This window comes from Podarcis tiliguerta (assembly GCF_965153285.1).
Source record: "Podarcis tiliguerta genome assembly, chromosome: 14".
NCBI lineage: Eukaryota > Metazoa > Chordata > Lepidosauria > Squamata > Lacertidae > Podarcis > Podarcis tiliguerta.
In genome coordinates, this window is record NC_139547.1 from 48,131,040 (window position 1) to 48,151,378 (window position 20,339).

A 20,339-nucleotide genomic window follows, 5' to 3' on the forward strand; every position below is an offset into this window, starting at 1 on the left:
CTCATGTCCACGCAAAGGTTTAGAGGTCCTTCTTCTGCTACCCCTCTTCTCGCGGAGCTTTGCAGCCAGAGCATCGCACTCGGAAGCTTGGCAGGTGTTTTTTCGTGGGGCACCCCAGAGCTCGCAGCTGAACCACACAATCAGAACAGTTTTATGGTGTGCCTTTTGCTGGGCTGAACCATTCCATACTGCAGCTGGAGAACTGACAGGTTTTGAGCGAGGAGAGTCAAGCCCCTCTCCCCATAAAAAACAAGCACGTCAGGGGAAAGACTCAGCTAAACATTCTTCCTGATAAGCTAGAATTCCGTGCAGGGAGGTTCTTGCTGTTGTTGTTTTTAAATGTGACAGATTTTAAAGAAGCATTTCTCCCTTCCTGCCGTCTGAAATGGTACTTCCTGCCCAAGCCGCATCACGTGACGCTCCTTCGCGAGTATTTCAGTTCTCTACCTGCCTGTTCTGGTTGTTCACATTTGCACATTACTTAATTAGGACGTGTTGCGCACTCAACTTTTTTGCCCTGTGAGGTCTTTTGATACTTTCAGCAGACTCCTTGCCCTCTCTTTCTGCCCTCGATGTCATTAGCTGACCTGCTCTGACATCACGCAGTTAGAATTTAGGTTCCGAAATACGCGAGCAGCTTTTCCGAGATTAAGCCTCAGAAGTATTATCTTTGGGCTCTTGCGAGTCTCGCTCCAGCCAGACCCAGATCAAATCCCTCTGGGGATGTCAAAGGGGCAGTGGGAGCCACAATATGACGAGTCACATGACATAAGCATCACAAATCTTCTCTGAGCACTTGCCCAAAATACAAAGCCGATTGCCCCTTTGGTTTGGGAAAAGCTGAAATGTTTTTGATGACATTTACCGCGGCTGAGGTCACATTGATGATGGCATGCTTAAACGGGTTTCCCTAGCAGGGCTTTCCTGCAGAGGTGTGTCCCTCCTCTGACTCTGGGCTGCATCAATAGGAGTATAGCATCTAGATCAAGGGAAGTTATAGTGCCACTGTATTCTGCTCTGGTCAGACCTCACCTGGAGTACTGTGTCCAGTTCTGGACACCACAGTTCAAGAAGGACACTGGCAAGCTGGAACATGTCCAGAGGAGGGCAACCAAAATGGTCAAAGGCCTGGAAACGATGCCTTATGAGGAACGGCTAAGGGAGCTGGGCATGTTTAGCCTGGAGAAGAGGAGGTTAAGGGGTGATATGATAGCCATGTTCAAATATATAAAAGGATGTCACATAGAGGAGGGAGAAAGGTTGTTTTCTGCTGCTCCAGAGAAGCAGACACGGAGCAATGGATCCAAACTACAAGAAAGAAGATTCCCCCTAAACATTAGCAAGAACTTCCTGACAGTAAGAGCTGTTTGACAGTGGAATTTGCTGCCAAGGAGTGTGGTGGAGTCTCCTTCTTTGGAGGTCTTTAAGCAGAGGCTTGACAACCATATGTCAGGAGTGCTCTGATGGTGTTTCCTGCTTGGCAGGGGGTTGGACTCGATGGCCCTTGTGGTCTCTTCCAACTCTATGATTCTATGACTCTCAAACACCACTGCCCATATTTTCAGGCCAGGCCGAAAAGATGAGAGAGACTGGAAGCCTTTTGGAGCTCAAGGGATGGAAAAGCTATCAGGTGCCCTTATCAATATGAGGAATCTGGTGCCTTTTTTGCTGTGTGTACAGTTGGTGCTATAAATTCCTTTCCCTTTCTTTTCTCTCCTTACTGGTGTTCATTTATGGCTCTACCACTTTCCATCAGCCTGCCATGAAAATATGTCATCCCACTGCTCTCCCATTGTTTCCAAGATCTCCCAGAAAATCCCCAGTATCGGCTTCTGGGGCTTATCCAAATTCCTTCCACTGCTGCCCTAACCTTCTGTGCCCCATACATTTTAGCTTTCTGAACCAGCTCCAGTCACCCGAACTATACTCACAAAATACCAAAAGGAGACAGGAGCTCAGGAGGCTGCCTTATACAGAGTCAGGCCAGTGGGCCATTTTGCTCAATACTGTTTGCACTGACTGGCAGCAGCTGTCCAGGGTTGCAGGAAAGAGTCTGTTCCAACACTACATGGAGTTGCCAGGAATTGACCTTCTGTCAGATGCTGTATGCAGCGGCACAACAGCCCGCCCTCTCGCTGCGCCATGCCTCTGTTTCCCTTTCCCTCGGGTAAAATCCCCAATGGAGAATGGGTTTTCCTTTTGGGAAAACAGGTTGCAAACAAACTTTATTATAACGGGTGTAAACAAGGAGTTTTGGTTCTTCTTCCACAGACATAACAAACAGTGCTGTTGCTTTTTAGTAAAATGTATACCTGTCATGAGGGACAAGGGTGGCGCTGTGGGTAAAACCTCAGCGCCTAGGACTTGCCGATCGCATGGTCGGCGGTTCGAATCCCCGCGGCGGGGTGCGCTCCCATCGTTCGGTCCCAGCACCTGCCAACCTAGCAGTTAAAAAGCACCTTCGGGTGCACGTAGATAAATAGGGACCGCTTACCAGTGGGAAGGTAAACGGCGTTCCGTGTGCTGCGCTGGCTCGCCAGATGCAGCTTGTCACGCTGGCCACGTGACCCGGAAGTGTCTGCAGACAGCGCTGGCTCCCGGCCTATAGAGTGAGATGAGCGCACAACCCTAGAGTCTGGCAAGACTGGCCCGTACGGGCAGGGGTACCTTTACCTTTACCTTATACCTGTCTTAAGTTATAGTTTGTATGCTATTCAGGCTTAAGGTTACTTCCTTTTACACATCTTCCCTAGATCAGACTTCTGATCAGGAATTGTTGCTAGTTAACTGTTTGCTGGCAAGGGGGAAAAATCACTCAGCAACTCAACCTGCTTAGCAAACAAACTTTTCCGTCACACTGTACCAGTGAGCTCTGGCCCTTCTTCGTGCTATATTAAGCAAGCTATAGCAAGGAAGCCCATGTCAAATTTGGGCTTTATATCTTGATAGCATTACCCTGTCCCCACCCCGCTTTGTCCACAGCAGTTGGACCTCAAGGTGCTAAGTGCTAAATACCCCCGTTTGAAAAAATAAAATACAGAAGTCCAGGGTTATTTGTGTGTGTTCCTTGTTCTGCCAGACGCATCGTATGCTATGTTCCCTATTGCTTTTCGATCAGCCTTGTTCACGACTTCTTTCAAAGGATAGTATATTTAGATATTTCCCCCCCCACACACACACAGCCTCTTCATGTTGGCGAGGGGGCACTAGTCCCCCTAACAACTGAGAAGGCAAAGATGCATTGCATTATTCAGATAACGTATGTCAGGTTTCACCGGTTTGGCTTATAGTTAATGGGTCTAAATTAGCTCTCGCTTGTCGAAGGGCAAATTGAGGGTTTTTTCCAGAAGAAGGCAGCTGCTTCCATGCACTCCAGTTGTCCTTATTTCCTAGGTCCTGCCTGGTAAAATCACTGTCATGGTATGGTTCTGCATTTTTGTGTGAGCTGTTGGCATTTGCAGACCTCAGAGTTCAGCCCCTAGTCTGATATCTTTAGAAATATCTGAGTGAATAATGGTTCTAGTCCTCAACGATATATCCATCTGTCTCCTGCTCTGGCACCCTTAATGGTGTGAGGCAGAGCCCCAAAACCCGCCCTCTCAACACCAGGGTTACTGCAGTTTAGATGGCCCTGGGGTGGCATGTCAAAATTGCACAGATGCTACGATTGAGCCAATTGGGTGCTCCCAGCAGGGGGTTCCTACACCCATCCAACCTCGTTGCTGCTCAGCACCCACCCAAACTCTGTCCCACCAACTTGGCCTGCAGATTTCACATTGCAGAGCCCACCTCCCCCCCCCAACTTTGCTTGACACTAATGTCAACAGCTACTCCTTTATACTCTCCCCTTGCATAATCCATAAATCTGCTAAGCCAGTGATGAAAGGAGGTGTTAAACAACAACAGATTCTGGGTCTGTCCTGTTCTTTGCAGTCAGAGGCTCGGATTTTGCTGGCTGTCTCTTCTTACAAAACGAGAAGTTTAGAATATTGGTTGTGCTTGCAGCGAGTTTTGTTCTGCTTTTTTTTATATTCAAAAACAACAACACAACACCTCTGTTCCCAAGCTGCCGCCTTTGGCTTCTTGGCAGCGTTTGTTGCGGAAGATTAAACGCCCTTTGCTCCCCATTTCTAAAGAAATGTTAATGTCGTCATGGATCGCTCGGGAAATTTCTAAGAATCGGGGCAGATCTGTCTGGCAACATCTCCACACCCACCACAAGGGTTGCAGTCCAGTTGAATCCAGGGAGAAGCACACCGTCTGTCAATCAGCTCATCACATTGACAGCAGGCCTTTACCAAGGTGGTTGCAACCTCCAGCAGTTGCTCTCGGTTCAAGGCAGTTTGCCACCCGAGGCAGAGGTGGCATCTTTTCCCAATTCCACTTACAGAGCCCAACCACACTGGCAAATTCATCTTCCTTCGACGTTGATGATGAGGTAGCTATCTCCACCACACATGAGACAGCTGGCCAGGCTGCGAGAAGCCGTGTGGGAACAGACAGCAATGTATGGTAGGTGCTCAGAAGGAGTATAGGAAGTGCTGTCCCTGGATATCTGCCGCCTGAGGCAGTTGCCTTGCGCTGCCTAATGGTAGGGCCGGCCTTGCTCAGGAATCCACATGCAATTCGTGCCATCTTGGAGGCACGACGACAGGAGTAGGGTCAGCAATTGCTAGGTGGGTGAATCTGGCAATTTCAGGTTCTAACCAGTCTTAAGTTCAGTACTCTGCATTTTCCGAATCAAATTGGGTTGGTTTCAACTGAGCCCTGCTGAAAGTATTGATAGTATTTTATTTTTTTATTAATTCATTTGGTTTTTCAAATTACAGTATTACAATCACATTTTCAACATACAACATAAAGACAAGATTCCATAGAATCTCCTGGACTTCCCTCCTGCCCTTTATGGATCCTATTGTTAATCATTTCCTACTGCATCTTTTATAATAATTCAAATCTTTTACTTCATTGTGTCCACAATTCACCATTAAACTACAAGTGTTATTCCAATCCTACTAACAATGTTACATGTTTACAATGGTTTTTAAGATAAATTATAAATTTTGCCCATTCTTTATTAAAATTTTGGTCTTCCTGATTTCTGATTCTTCCGGTCATTTTTACCAGTTCGGCATAATCCATCAACTTAATCTGCCATTCCTCTCTGGTTGGGACTGAAAGTATTAATAGTATTAAACCTAAGTCAGTCATCAAAGAATCGTAGAGCTGGAAGGGACCCTAAGGATCATCTAGTCCAACCCCCTGCAATGCAGGAATACGCAACTGGCCCACACGGGGATCGAACCTGCAACCTTGGCATTATCCCCATTATGCTCTAACCAACTGAGCTATCCAGGCTGTAGGACTGTTGTCTGTGCCCAGTTCTTTGGCTTCCTGGAGCCATCTGGCCACTACTCCATGCTGGACCAGATGGAGTTTTTCTGTTTGATCCAGCAGGGTCTTCATAAAAAAACCCACCAGAATAATAATAATAATAATAATAATAATAATAATAATAATAATAATATATTATTTATACCCTGCCCATCTGGCAGGGTTTCCCCAGCCACTCTGGGCGGCTTCTAGCAAAATATTAAAATACAAGTTTCTAGGCTTGAACCCTGGCTAAAGATTTCATCCAAGCCTTCCTTCAGCCTAACGCTCTCACAGTTTCACGCATCTTCCATCGCTAGCTTTCCCTTCTCAATTTCAAGCTTCTAATACCGGTGGGGTCATTTCCTTGAGCTTTGTAACCAATCCTTTGGGGACTTCATTGTGTATCACAACGACACTTACGAATGGAGCGTTGATGGAGATCTCTGCGATCCTGCCAGGCCTTCGGTCTCTGCTCTGTTGCTATTTATTCAAGGGATAATTATTTTGGGTCGAGATTAATTGGGGCTGTGTTGGCTGGAGCCGGTTCATACCTGTCTCTGTTAATCACAAGGCAGAACCGCTACTCAACGGCGGAAGCGGCCTCCTCACCCATGCCTTGCTGTTCTGAGAAAATGAGAGTAAATAAAAGCACTCGTGGGGCAAGCGGTGAGAGATTATTATTATCTGGTTGCTTGGTAAACGCTCTCAGAGTGAAAGATGCACAGACTCTAAGCTGGCACCAAGAAGGAGCGTTTTTCAATCTGATCTGAATTCCGCAGCAGGGAGAACCCGCGACCAACTTCGTTTCCTTCCATGCGGATGAGGAAAAGCAACTTCAAATTATCAAAAGAAGAAACAGGAAGGGAAGATGGCGTTTGAGAGGGGAGAAATTCAATTCAGCTCACAGTTAAAGGATATAAACTGACATTAGGCGAGAACTGGAATGCAGACTTCCAAATTTGCACTTCTCAGAATTTTGCGGTGCGGTTTCTGCAGCCAGTGGCAGACCTTGGGCTCTCAATTTTCAGTGGCACCCTGTGCGATGCTAAAATTCGCCTCCCCCCACCTCTCACACTTTGTTCCACCATGTTGTTGTGCAGCTGCATTGGTTGCGCTACCCTAAAACCACCGCTGCTCCCATCAGCATAAGGCCAAGTAATATGTGCAAAAACTCTATATATTGGGGTATCATCTGGCCACAGATTCCCTGCCCTGATGTAAAATACATGCCAATCCACCATTTAAACAGCCTCGAAGATGCTCCCTGCCTTAGTTGTGCTCACAGCTTCCTGAGCCCCACACCTGCTAGATTCACGTGCAGCAAAAGTGTTTGGCTTTCTCCAGTCAGGTGAGCAGTATGCCATCATTTACCAGATAGTGATGGAGAGGTTATCATGTGCCATCTTAAACAAACATCAGGATCCACCTGCAGAGCTTTGTGGGATTAGAAGCAAGGGGGAAAGATTGCAGAGCAAACTGCTTGCAATGGAGTGGAAAGAGGTACATAAGGTGTCAGGGAAGAAGTGTGAACTCTGCACTCTCTCTTCAGAGCGCTGGTCCATTGACTGCAGCATCAGTCAAACAGATGCCTTTGGAAGCCACAAAGCTGGTGTTACAGTGATGGTGGTGGTGGTGATGATAATAATAATACAGTGGATGCTCAGGTTGTGAACGTGATCCGTGCAGGACGCACATTCGCAACCGGCAGTGCCACATCTGCACATACACAGCTTGCGATTCAGCACTTCTTTGTTGTTGTTTAGTCGTTTAGTCGTGTCCAACTCTTTGTGACCCCCTGGACCAGAGCACGCCAGGCACTCTTGTCTTCCACTGCCTCCCACAGCTTGGTCAAATTCATGATAGTAACTTCAAGAACACTGTCCAACCATCTCGTCCTCTGTCGCCCCCTTCTCCTTGCGCCCTCTATCCTTCCCAACATCAGGGTCTTTTCCAGGGAGTCTTCTCTTCTCATGAGGTGGCCAAAGTATTGGAGCCTCAGCTTCAGGATCTGTCCTTCCAGTGAGCACTCAGGGCTGATTTCCTTCAGAATGGATGCGTTTGATCTTCTTGCAGTCCATGGGACTCTCAAGAGTCTCCTCCAGCACCAGAATTCAAAAGCATCCATTCTTCAGCGATCAGCCTTCTTTATGGTCCAGCTCTCACTTCCATACATCACTATTGGGAAAACCATGGCTTTAACTATACAGACCTTTGTTGGCAAGGTGATGTCTCTGCTTTTTAAGATGCTATTTTGCGCTTCTGCGCATGTGCAACCGCCGAAACCATGAAGTAACCTGTTCCGGTACTTCCGGGTTTCGGCGGGTCCGTAACCCAAAAAAACACAACCTGAAGCGTCTGTAACCCGAGGTATGAGTGTAATAATAATAATATTTATTATTTATACTCTATCTGACTGGGTGACTCCCAACAGAATATTAAAAACACGATAAAGCATCAAACATTAAAAACTTCCCTAAACAGGGCTGCCTTCAGATGTCCTATAAAAGTCAGATAGTTGTTTATTTCCTTGACATCTGATGGGAGGGCATTCCACAGGGCGGGCGCCACCACCAAGAAGGCCCTCTGCCTGGTTCCCTGTAGCCTCACTTCTCACATTGAGGGAGTCCGGACTGAAGGATGGGGGTGGAAATTCTCCTTCAGGTATACTGGGCCGAGGCATCCCTTGCTCTTCGTCTCCCTACCAAATGCTCCAAGATATACTGCCACTGCACCTGGAGGCTCCTTCATCACAACAAACCATCATCTATGGTTTGAATGTGGGGAAAGCGCACTATGGTGCCTGGGACTCAGCTGCATACTAGATTTGCTAGTAGGACTGCAAGAAGTTCTGTAAGGAGGACTTTGTGAAATATTGCAAGGAAGACTTTGAGAAGAATTATGAGTCAAGGACAATTAAAATTAATAGAGAAATTAAGAAATGCAGAACAAGAGATAAAGAACGGAAAATCTTCAGAGGTTGTTGACGGAAGTCCAAAACATTGTATAAGATAAGAAGTTATGTTAGATGATTGTTGGAACCTGTGTGTGTGTGTGTGTGTGTGTGTATAGATAGATAGATATAGATATAGATATGAATGAAAGACGTGAGCTGAGCTTGGGGAAGAGGTCACCCATTCAAAAAAGGGGGAACCAAACTAACAATGTAAAAAGATGAAGCCTTGTTGATGTTATTGGAATATGATGCAGAGATGAGCCGGCCGACAGCATGTGGCACGTGATGGCGCTGAGGGCATGGGCTGGTACCCAGCCCTGTGGCTGAGGCTTCACATGGATCCAGATGGCTTTCTTTGAGCCTCTGCTTTTGTTCTGCGTTCCTCAACGCCTTCCACCGAAGCCCAGCCTCTCCCTCCTCTTGGTTACAAAGTGATGCACTGGATGTTCCCAGCCGGGCCTCGGTTCGAATTATCGTCACCTAGTTAGCCATCTGGGACGCCAGTCCTGCAGAACATTGTGTGTTTGAAGATCTCTGAGGGGAGGGAGGGGAGGCGAAAGGCCAGCCGTTCATCTGCCTTTCTGGGGTGAGAAGCATTAACATGTCCTGGCGCTGTACTCAGCGAGACAGCACCATTCTCACACCTCCGGCGGGCTTTAAAAGGGGCCGGGATTAGGAAGAAAATGTCAACGGTAACCGGAGACAGCCCCCCCGCCCTGCACACATTGCCGCGAAATATAGGCCATGGGCAGCAGTTCGGGAGGAAAGACACCCCTACCGTTGAGGGCCGAGCAGAGGCCACCAGCTGTTCCCGTCCTAAATCTTGGCACTGTTCCATGTATACCGCTCCGTGTACACTTGTTCCTGCCAGCCATGATCTGCCACACAGAAAATGTCTCCTTGCTAGGCCTGGTGCTGCTGGCTTGAACAAGGCCATACCTACAGTTTGGCAGAGTGAGGTGGGTGCCTCAGGTAGGGTTGCTGGATCGCACCATCCCTGACTCCAGGGCTGACCTGAAGTTTTTGGATTTGCCTGTCTGCTCCCAGAAGGCATCCTATAAAAGGGAAACTGCAAGCAAAAATGAATGAATTGTGCAGAATTGTAGAAATGTGTATAATAGTAGAAATGTGGTGGGAAATCCATGCAGTTTTTCAAGTGCGTGCTTTGTCGTTATCTTAGTGCAGAAATTAGGCAAACTGATTTAAGGTTGGGAAGATGAGAAAATGACTGGGACTAAAATGGATGGATCCATTCATCGCTCACTGAGATCCGACTGCCAATTCAGTTGACTTCTTTATGCAAAGTGTTGACTTCTCCATTGCCTCGGGCGGCAAAATGTTTTGAACCGGTCCCGGGCTCGTCTGAAGCAATAATAGGGGTAACAACGTTCAGATTTTTGGGCATTGAATTACAAGAGGATCTGTCCTGGAGTGTCAACACAAGGGGGCTTGTGAAGAAGGCGCAGCAGAGACTGTATTTTTTGAGAATACTAAGGAAAAACCATCTTCCGCAGAAACTGCTGCTTGCCTTCTATCACTGTGCCATTGAGAGCGTGCTTACTTATGGCTTATGTGTGTGGTACGGAAGCTGTACTACCCAGGACAGGATGGGGTTGTGCAGGGTTGTTAAGGCAGCAGAGAGCATTGTTGGCTGCCCACTCTCCACCTTAGAGCAGATTTATGCCACAAGGTGCCATAGGAAGGCACTGGACATAGTAAAAGATCCATCGCATCCTGGTCACTGTCTCTTCGAGCTCTTGCCGTCGGGACGGAGATACAGGACGATGAAGACAAGAACGAGCTGTCTTATGAACAGCTTCTTCTCCAGAGCAATCTCGGCCCTGAATGGGAAGCCCGGACTTTGAAAGTCATCTAATCTCCCTTGCTGTATTATACTGTATTGTTTAATTAGTGTTTTTATGGAGCAGTCAAGTAATTTCGTTGTCCCCGAAGGGGGCAATGACAATAAAGATATTATTATTAATAATAATAATAATAATAATAATAATAATAATACAGTGGTACCTCTGGTTACGAATGGGATCCATTCCGGAGGCCCGTTCACAACAGGAAAAGAGCGCAACCCGTAGCAGTGCATCTGCGCATGCGCGGTTTGCAATTCGTCGCTTCTGCGCATGCACATGACGTCATTTTGTGTGCATGCGTGAGCGGTGAAACCCAGAAGTAACTCTTTCCGGTACTTCCGGGTCTCCGCGGGACGTAACCTGAAAGAACGTAACATGAAGCAAACATAACATGAGGTATGACTGTAATAATAATAGGCGGCTTCCAACAAAATATTTAAAATACATTAAAACATCAGTCATTAAAAACTTTCCTAAACAGGGCTGCCTTCAGGGCAATTGAGTAGGATTCGAACTCTACTCCAGCCCAGAATTTCCAATCCACTGCTCCATAGAGCTCTCTTTCCCATCTGTTAGGTTGGGGCAAGGGGCGCTATTCCCCCCACGTGCTTGTTTGTCGTGCCTGGGAGAAAGGGTTTGGATTTCCATGGACCAAAATGAACATATCAGGCAGGAGATAGCGAAGGGCAGGCATTTCCAGGTAGCTCTCAGTTTATGCAGAAAAGCAAACACATTTGAAGTTCAGGCAGGGCCAGACAAACATTGTATTGTGAGAGAGTGAAATGCAAGTAAACACAGCCCATCTGCAAAAGGAGAGTTTGGTGGCAATGTCAGCAAAACAAGAAGGAAGCGAGAAAATAAAAACATGCAAGGTATTGCCACATAGTATTATTATTATTATTATTATTATTATTTTCTAATAAAAGCCTTGTCATGAGGACTAGGAGCGTGAGCATGGAGAGCGTGTCAGAGAAAGATGCGATACAATACGATAATCTTTATTGTCATTCTCATTGAAAAAATCTACAAAAACCAACAAGCCTGCTATCCCAGCTATCCCAGCCTGGTTAGCCCCCTAAAAACTCTGATACCCCATAACTAAATACAATCTACTCCCACAGAGACTACCTTACACTGTGTTTAAAACCAAAATCGCATTTGGATAAAAACTGTTTCTCAGGCGGCTAGTCCTAGTCTTTATAACCCTGGACCTTCTTCCAGAAGGCAGAAGCTGAAAGAGATCATTTCTGGGGTGCGCACTATCCTGTGCTATCTCTGCAGCTTTCTTATGGCACCTGGAAGCATAGATTTGATCCAAGGTGGGAAGAGTGCGCCCAATTATTCTCTCCGCAGTCTTTACAACCCTGGACAGCATTGTTTTTCCCCTGACCGTGCAGCTCCCAAACCCCACACAGAGACCATAAGTTAATACACTATCAACAGTACAATGGTAAAATGCCATCAACAGGTCCTTTGAGAGATTATTTTTCCGGAGGATTCTCAGAAAATATAACCTCTGCTCTTCATCAGGTCTTTACTGTTTTCTCCCCAGGTTTGGTCATCTCTCAGCTCCATTCCTAGAAATCGAAAGACCGAGACCTGTTCCACGCACTTCCCCTCAATAATGAGTGGCTGAATATTCAATTTACATTTCCTAAAGTCCACAATAATCTCTTTTGCTTTCTTTAAGTTAAGATAAGTGCTCTTGCGCTCGGATCCTGCTTGCGACTTCCCACAGGCATCTGGTTGGCCACTGTGAGAACAGGATGCTGGATCAGATTGGCCCTTGGCCTGATCCAGCTGCAGGCTCTTCTTCTGTGTGTGCTGCAGTGAACCAAGGGCTACAATGCTGACTGGTTGGACACAGAAGAACGTTGGTCAGAAGCAGCTGGGGAACCCCCAAGGGAAGAAGGCCCGGAGCCTGGGGACTGGCGGTGGGACGACAATGAGCAGTCAGAGGGAGACGACTGGGAGGAGATGTCAGAAGCTGAGGAGAGGACAGGGCTTCGTGAGCGGGGCGAGTCTGTGGCAGAGAGAAGTGCAGGATCAGAAGCAGAGGCAGCCAAGAAGCAAAAATGAGGCAGACTGCTGTAGAAGCCAGGGTGTCTCCCCCTCCTGCTGCAACAAACTCCCCTCATTTTTTAATATTTAATTTTCCAACAGTATTCTTACACAATTAAAACATTTTTAGTTTTTCATATATCTGGGATTACTTGAATCCCCGGACTTCCCCCACGCCCTGGTTTCCAATATTTATCTATTCTTCCTACTGCATCTAATTACATTTTTCAACTTTATTTTATATAGCCACTTCCGAGCTAGGGCTCCAGCCCCCGCCATAACAGGGAATCCTTGGACGCGTCATTCCTGGGCCAGCCAATTGGCTGAGCCGGGAGGCGTGGCCTCGCTGCATTTAGGTCTGGCGCAGCCGAGGGTCTCCCGCGCTGCAACCAGCCAGGTTTTTTCCCTTCCCGCCCACCCATTAGGTTAGGTTAGGCTCTCTGACGTTGCTATGGGCTTTGGTTGGTAGCCGTCGAGGGGCCTGGTAGGAATTTTTCCATTTGGCAGATTGGCTCCAGCCACTTGGTTTTCGCCTACCTCGTAGCAATCCATCACAACTCCTCAGTATTGGCGGTAAGGCATTGGTAGGGGTCTTGTTCTATTGTTATGCAGATGAAGGGGGGGAAGGAAGCACCATACCTTCCCCCAATCATAAGGGTAGTGCGGTAAAGGATTCCGGGGGGCGTGGCCTTGTCCTAAGCCTATGGAGGTGTGGGCCCATGGCACGCCCCCAAGCAGTAACTCTGGGGGGAGCTCCTAGTTGACGTGCCTCAGCAGGACTCCCCCTACTGGTGGTTAACCCTCACCAGTCTTCAAGCAAGCGGGCTGAAGCCAGTTAGTTTTCAGGACCAATGCCTAAGCTAATACCACTCAATTCCTGTAATCAATAAAGTAGTGGCCTAATTTGACCCATTAACTTGAATTCTTGTGTCTCGTGTCTTTATTTCTGAGGGGGAAGGCGTGAACTCGCCACACAACCATTTTTTTAACCTTTTAAAGCCTTATTACAAGTGTTATAACAATCCTGTTAACGTTTTTTTAAATATCTACAGTGGTATTTCAGATACTCTATACATTTCCCCCACTCTTTACTGAATTTCTTATCGTCTTCACAGTCATTTTTGCCATTTCGGCATAGTCGGCATAGTCGGCATAGTCTTGGTGGTCCATCCTTCCTTAGCTGGGACTTTCACCTCCCCCTGGTCTCCTAGAACCAGAAGAGGAATGAAGCGGGAGGAGCAAAGGCAGGCACACAGGCGTCATCTCAGATCGTTTGAGAAAAACCCAGGAGGCAGTGGTGGCCACCAGCCTTTGAAAGAGGGTTGGCGAAATTCCTGGAGGAGAGGGCTATCGATGTCTGTGAGTCAAGATGGTGATGTCATGCATCCACTCTCAGAGGCAGCATACATCTGGGTACCAGCGGCTGGAGGTGCTGAACTGAAAAACGGCTATTGCACTCATGTGCTGCTTGTTGGCTTATTTTGTAATTTATTGAAACGACTACAGTGGTACTTAATCCATTCCGGAAGTTCATTCCAAAACCAAAGCATTCCAAAACCAAGGCATGCTTTCCCATAGAAAGTAATGCAAAATGGATTAATCCGTTCCAGATTTTTAAAAACAACCCCTGAAACAGCAATTTAACATGAATTTTACTATCTAACAAGACCATTGATCCATAAAATAAAAGCAATAAACAATGTACTACAGTCACACATTCAATCAGCAACTGAAGTGGGTTCCACACCGTCACAAGAAGAGTTTGGATTTGATATCCCGCCTTTCACTCCCTTTAAGGAGTCTCAAAGCGGCTAACATTCTCCTTTCCCTTCCTCCCCCACAACAAACACTCTGTGAGGTGAGTGGGGCTGAGAGACTGTGACTGGCCCAAGGTCACCCAGCAGCTGCATGTGGAGGAGCGGAGACGCGAACCCGGTTACCCAGATTACGTGACTACCGCTCTTAACCACTACACCACACTGGCTCTCAAAAACAAAACAAAAAGAGCCACAAAAACAAAAACGCAAAATTAATAGCAAAACCAGACAGACCTCAGTGGAACACTCAAAAGGGAGCATGTTCAGCTTCCGAAAAAGGTTTGCAAAGCCAAACACTTACTTCTGGGTTTGCAGAGTTTGGGTTCCAAGTTGCTTGAGTACCAAGGCGTTTGAGATAAGGTTACCAGATTTTTTTTAATTAATCCAGGGACACTTTTCAACTTCAATGGATTTTGTATGGGGACTGATTTGTAAATCCGAGGACTGTCTCCGGGAAATGGGGAGGTCTGGTAACCTTAGTTTGAGAACCAAGGTACCACCGTATTTATGTATGCAACGACAGCAGTGCGGCTACTACTGGCCCAGAGATGGAAAGAAGATAAAGTCCTGACCAGAGACGAATGGTTGGTGAAGATGATGGATTATGCCGAAATGGCGAGAATGACCGGGAGAATCAGAAAACAGGGAGAGAAGAACTCTAAGAAGGAATGGGAAAATTTTATAATGCGTTTAAGAGAACACTGCAAGCAGCTAAAAACTTTGGCAGGATTTGAGTAATGCTTGTACTAGACAACTAAGGGGGGAAATGGATTATTTTAAAAAGATAGAGAAAATAAGTAAAGCAGTTGAAAAAAGATTGGTAATTCTGGTTTTGTTTAATGTTTGAATTTAAATTTGCAATGTAAAACTTAATTAAAAAAAATTATTAAAAAAAAAATTATTTATTGCATTTATATCCTACCTTTTCCACCAAGGAGCTCAAGGTGAAGCTTGTGGTTATCCCAGTGGCGTAGCGTGGGGGGTGTAGGGGGGGCCGGCCGCACCGGGCGCAACATCGGGGGGGGGGGCGCTTGCACTCGCAGCTCTCTGCCCCTACCTGGCTCACTCACTCTCTCTCACTGCAGTGCTGGCTGTGCGAATCCGATCCGAGTGGCCGGGTCGCCGCCCACTGTGGAGGGGAGGGTGCCAGGCGTGCGGTGCGGTGAGAGAGCGAGGGACTATCTGGGGGAGGGACAGTGCAGCGGGGGGGGGCGCAAATTACTTGCCTTGCCCCGGGTGCTGACAACCCACGCTACGCCACTGGGTTCTCCCCCTCCTCATTTCATCCCAACACCCCTGTGAGGTAGGTTGAGAGGCAGGGACTGGTTTCCAAGGCCGCCCAGCAAGCCTCATCTCTGAATGGGGATTTGAACCCAGATCCCTCCCGGCTCCTCGTCCTGCGCTCTAACCACAACACCATCACAGGCTTGTCAGAGGAAGCCAGCCGACTGTTTTGAGAACAGATGCAGGCCTTGGGTCTGTTCCAGCTACTTCTCACGCTCCGGAGTTTGCCCTTTTTTTTGCCAAGTTGGCGATAATTTGGCAGGTGTTTCCCCTCGGAAATTCCCAGGTGTGCCGTTTTGATGCCATGCCGTGTTCCAGCGCTGAGATTGCGGGAGTCATTGCCAGTGTCCTTGTCCTCATATTCAGTGCGTCCTCTCCAAGGCCAGTGGTAATGCAGGGAAATCCTTCTGCTACTAAGCTCAGCTGTGGAGAGCTGGGAACATCATTGCCTCGCTGGCTTGAGCCCCTGAAATAGTGGAAGAGCTATGCGCAGAGGAGCCGGTGGGCCGGTTTGAAGCATATCAGACGTACAAGAGGGATTACTGAATGGAACAGGAAATCTCTTTGACAAAACTGAGCGCCGGCAATGTGACCTGACCCAGGAGCTCAACCTCAAAGCTTTTCCTCAGGTCAAATGCAATGAGTCACTCTTCCTACACACATGCGCAGGTTGTGGGTTGAAACTGCCACCGCTGGGTCGGAGAGGAGAGGCTCCGAGCGCTGCTCCCGGGTGTCGCTGAACTACAACTCCCATCTCCCCTGCAAGCATGGCCAATAGGCCCAAGGGTGTTGGGAGCTGTAGCTCAGCAACAACTGGAGGGCTGAAGGCACAAAAGCAACGGGAAACAGGAGAAGGAATTGATCTTTTGGCGTGGCGGCAACCAGACTCCCTGCCTATTGACATCAGGGTCACTTTGGGCTGCCTGGGAAAAAAATTGTTGATTTGGCCAGCCTACTCAGGTAGGTGAAATGGGTGGCGCTGTGGGTTAAACCACAGAGCCTAGGACTTGCTGATCGAAAGGTCGGCGGTTCGAATCCCCGCGGCGGGGTGAGCTCCTGTCGTTCGGTCCCAGCTCCTGCCCACCTAGCAGTTCGAAAGCACGCCAGTGCAAATAGATAAATAGGTACCGCTTTCTAGCGGGAAGGTAAACGACGTTTCCGTGTGCGGCGCTGGTGCTGGCTCGCCAGATGCAGCTTCGTCACGCTGGCCACGTGACCCGGAAGTGTCTGAGGACAGCGCTGGCTCCCGGCCTCTTGAGCGAGATGAGCGCACAACCCTAGAGTAGGTCACGACTAGCCCGTACGGGCAGGGGTACCGTTTTACTCAGGTAGGTGAAATGTTGACATGGGTTTTCATCTCGTTTATATATAGCTAGGGCAGCCCCCGGCACAGAAGAGGATACAATTTTTTGCATAAAATTTGCCTAGGCTACTTTGGCTGCATAGCTGCAACCCTAGAGAGACTCACAGGTGTGTGAGATGTTGTCTCTCCTCCAGGAAACAGAGATTCCTTTCTCTGATCACTTTTTGCTCTGTTCCTCAAGCCCAGGATCCTTCAGCGCCTGCAGATTCAAAGCAGATCACACTCAGCCATCCTGCAGGGGTTAACAAGGGGGAGCCTTGTATGCTCACTTGTCTCATTAAGGAAATTAAACAGCCCGAGGCTATTGATTGTTCTGCACGTGACACTCCCTAGTCCTGGTGCTTTGGCCTGACCCAACCTGTTTGTGGGTGATAAAAATCAATATACCGTAATTTCATGGGGTGGTAAAAAAAACAACACACACAATGACAACCAGAACTCAGGATAATCAAGCGTCAAAGCCTACAGCTGCTCATGAGAACCAGGCAGTGTTCTCCAACCATGTACCCTCTGGGATGCCCTTGACTATAACTTCCATCAGACCCAGCCAACAATGTCACATCTCTGAAGGAGCGTCTCCATCCCCATCGTTCTACCCGGACACTGAGGTCCAGTGCCGAAGAGCTTCTGGCGGTTCCCTCGATGCAAGAAGCCAAGTTACAGGGAACCAGGCAGAGGGCCTTCTTGGCGGTGGCACCCGCCCTGTGGAACGCCCTCCCGTCAGATGTCAAAGAGAACAGCAACTACCAGACTTTTAGAAGACATCTGAAGGCAGCCAGTTTAGGGAAGCTTTTAATGTTTGATGTACAGTGGTACTTTGGGTTAAGTACTTAATTCGTTCCAGAGGTCCATTCTTAACCTGAAACTGTTCTTAACCTGAAGCACCACTTTAGCTAATGGAGCCTCCTGCTGCTGCTGGAGCACGATTTCTGTTCTCAACCTGAAGCAAAGTTCTTAACCCCAGGTACTATTTCTGGGTTAGCGGAGTCTGTAACCTGAAGCGTCTGTAACCCGAGGTACCACTGTATTACGTTTTTTTAATATTTCGTTGGAAGCCGCCCAGAGTGGCTGGGGAGGCCCAGCCGGATGGGCGGGGTATAAATAATAAAATAATAATGATAATGATAATGATGATAATAATAATAATAATAATAATAATACATCAGGCTCATGCGGGCGGTTAAGAATGCCTCTTTTCATAACAGCTGGTTTCTTAATTGAATTTTTTTTATATGCAGGTTTTTTATGGTACGGTTTTATGTACTAATTGGGGATCTGCTGGTGAAGGGGAAGTAATAAATTTAGTAAAATGATTGTTATCATTCTTCAGCGGACAGAGTTAATCACAAGGCAGTGGCATTCCTACCCGCTTCTCAGAAGAACGCAGAGTGCTGTGACTGGAGTCTAAGGAATAGCCTATTCTTGAGAAGGCTCAGTGGACCCATAAGAGCTCAGCAACAGGATCCAAACTAACGTCAGCAGTGTGCAGAGGAGGCAGCCGAGAAATAATAGTTACAAGCCATTTCCCCCCATCTTTCTCTGTCTCAGCAGCAGGGAGAGGAAACAGAATCGGAATCGTAGCAGAAGGGACCACAAATATCATCTAGCCCAGGGGTCAGCAAACTTTTTCAGCAGGGGGCCTGTCCACTGTCCCTCAGACCTTGTGGGGGTCCGGACCATAGTTTGGAAAAAAATAATGAACGAATTCCTATGCCCCACAAATAACCCAGAGATGCATTTTAAATAAAAGGACACATTCTACTCATGTAAAAACACACTGATTCCTGGACCATCCGCAGACTGGCTTTAGAAGGCGATTGGGCCGGATCTGGTCCCCGGGCCTTAGTTTGCCTACCCATGATCTAGCCCAACCCCTTGCGAAATATACTCAGGGTCGAGAGTGGATTTCATGCTCTTTATTCAGCTCATAGTGGGAGGAGGAATGAATGTTCCCCCAAAGTATCTGCTTTATATACATTATTTACACAATGGGCTGCACGTGATTGGCTAATTCCGGAATTCTCCTGTAGGCCAATCAGGTTGTGGATTCACTTCCATCTGGAGCTGGATTGGGTGGCTCCCGCAAACCAATCATACTGCTGCATTGTTCTAGGACCAATCAGACTGCTGCATTTTGGACCCTATTCAACTCAGTACATAACACCTTGCAAGGCTGGAATCTTTTGCCCACCATGAAGCTTGAACCCACATCCCTGAAATTAAGAGTCTAATACTCTGCCAACTGAGTAATCCATCAGTTATAGAGATTCAGAGGAGGAGAGAGGGGGGCTGGGAAGGTGAGTCCTGGTGCAATGGCACTCCTTTGGAATTACTGGAATGAGATTTCGCAGGGTGATCCTGGCCAGGAGCAGGCATGAAACAGAAACATAGGAGACTGCCTTGCATGGAGTCAAACCACCGGCCCATCTAGATCAATAGAAAGTAAAATAGAATGATCTTTTAGATTTTTCTTTGCTTTCTTTTACACCAGTTTTAATGAATGCGTTTTTATTATAAATCACTTAGAGTTGTCTTGGTAAAAAAAAAAAGTGACAAATAGATTTTACAGATACAGTGGTACCTCAGGTTAAGAACTTAATTCGTTCTGGAGGTCCGTTCTTAACCTGAAACTGTTCTTAGCCTGAGGTACCACTTTAGCTAATGGGGCCTCCCGCTGCCGCCGCGCAATTTCTGTTCTCATCCTGAAGCAAAGTTCTTAACCCGAGGTACTATTTCTGGGTTAGCAGAGTCTGTAACCTGAAGTGTATGTAACCCGAGGTACCACTGTACTAATAGTATTAAAAAAAGAAAACCTGTGTTGTGTACACTTATCCAATTTACACTTCTGGTCAAACAGGATTCGTAGGCTTTTTGTACTGCTTCAAAATATTGCAAAACTTGCTTGGCTGCAGGCAACAGTGGGACAAAAAGAGAAATGTGTGTGCCGGGCAAAACCCAGGGCAATGACATCCTTGTCGTACCTCATCCAGCTCACCTACGCAAGTCACCTTCTCCTGTGTCCAGCCACGGGTCAATACCCTGCAGGGAGCCTCTCCAACTGGCTAGATCATTTCATCTCTTTTTCCTCCGACTGAAGTAGCATTGCCATATTTCAAAAAGTGAAAATCCGGACACCAAAGTTGGTTCATATATATGTGTGTGTGTGTGTGTGTTTAACATATCATTTTCGACAGCAATTATACTTTTACATCTTATTCAAATTTTTGACTTCCATCAATCCTGTCTGAAAATTTTCCAACCTAATCTCTCAGTATGCATTTCTTATCTTCCCTATTACATTTCAAACTCATAACCGATATCTCTATCTTTTTCTACTTCGTATATTTCTCCTTATAAAACTTCTTGTAGTCCCACTAGTGTAATTTGTTGATTACAGTTGCTCTTCAAATAATTCATATACTTCTTCCAATCTTCTGTAAATCTCTGATCCCGCAGGTTTCAAATCCTTCCTGTCATTTTGTCCAATTCTGCACCAAAGTTGTTGATCTTTTTCTCTCCTCCATCCACCCCAAATAAATGAGTTTTTGAGCTATTTTTAATGAAATTTGTAAAATCTACACTGTCAACACGGGCTGCCATACGTCCGAATTTTCCCAGAC

The 20,339-nt window shown here is 47.0% G+C and overlaps 2 long non-coding RNA genes across 4 annotated transcripts in view; both read right to left on the reverse strand.

The window, feature by feature from the left end:
• Positions 1 to 15,036, reverse strand: part of LOC310664586 — a 56,799-nt gene extending 41,763 nt beyond the window's left edge. The window contains exon 1 of the long non-coding RNA XR_014504978.1: positions 14,995 to 15,036. This is a non-coding gene — a long non-coding RNA (uncharacterized lncRNA). The remainder of the gene's footprint in view (positions 1 to 14,994) is intronic.
• On the reverse strand, positions 333 to 5,831 carry LOC310664557. Of its 3 annotated transcripts, XR_014504940.1 has the most exons (4): positions 5,797 to 5,831; positions 2,687 to 4,767; positions 1,548 to 2,312; positions 333 to 956 (listed from the first exon to the last, which is right to left on the reverse strand). It is a non-coding gene; the product is annotated as an uncharacterized lncRNA (long non-coding RNA). The 3 variants fall into 3 exon arrangements; XR_014504941.1 differs by lacking the exon at positions 5,797 to 5,831 and having other exon boundaries at positions 333 to 951; positions 1,538 to 2,312; positions 2,687 to 3,165; XR_014504942.1 differs by lacking the exon at positions 5,797 to 5,831 and having other exon boundaries at positions 333 to 951; positions 1,546 to 2,312; positions 2,687 to 3,164.
• Positions 15,037 to 20,339: the final 5,303 nt, after the last annotated feature.